Source organism: Gavialis gangeticus, unplaced genomic scaffold (assembly GCF_001723915.1).
Source record: "Gavialis gangeticus isolate Ggan-Ray unplaced genomic scaffold, GavGan_comp1, whole genome shotgun sequence".
NCBI classification, from domain to species: Eukaryota; Metazoa; Chordata; order Crocodylia; family Gavialidae; genus Gavialis; species Gavialis gangeticus.
Genome location: NW_017729033.1, coordinates 62,955,994 through 62,956,304, shown reverse-complemented (window position 1 = coordinate 62,956,304; position 311 = coordinate 62,955,994).

Below are 311 nucleotides of genomic sequence, written 5' to 3'. Positions count from 1 at the left end.
TCATCCTGTCTGGCAGCTGGGCATGCTGGGTGTGTGATGGAAGGATGTGAGGTTTGCAGGAGGGGGTGTGAGAAGAGATGTGGGGGTGTTGTGGAGTGGGTGTGGGGGAGGTATGGAGTTTGCAGGAGCGGGGTGGGGATGTGGGAGGATATCAGGTTTGTGGTGGGAATGTCAGGTTTGTGGGGAGGCTGCCACATGCCCCCCCCCCGGCACCAGCTGGTCCATGCCAACGGCAGTGCTGGTAGACCCGTGGTCTGTGCGGGAACAATGGGCCTGGCGGGACCCAACCCAGAAGCATGCCTTTGCTCAGG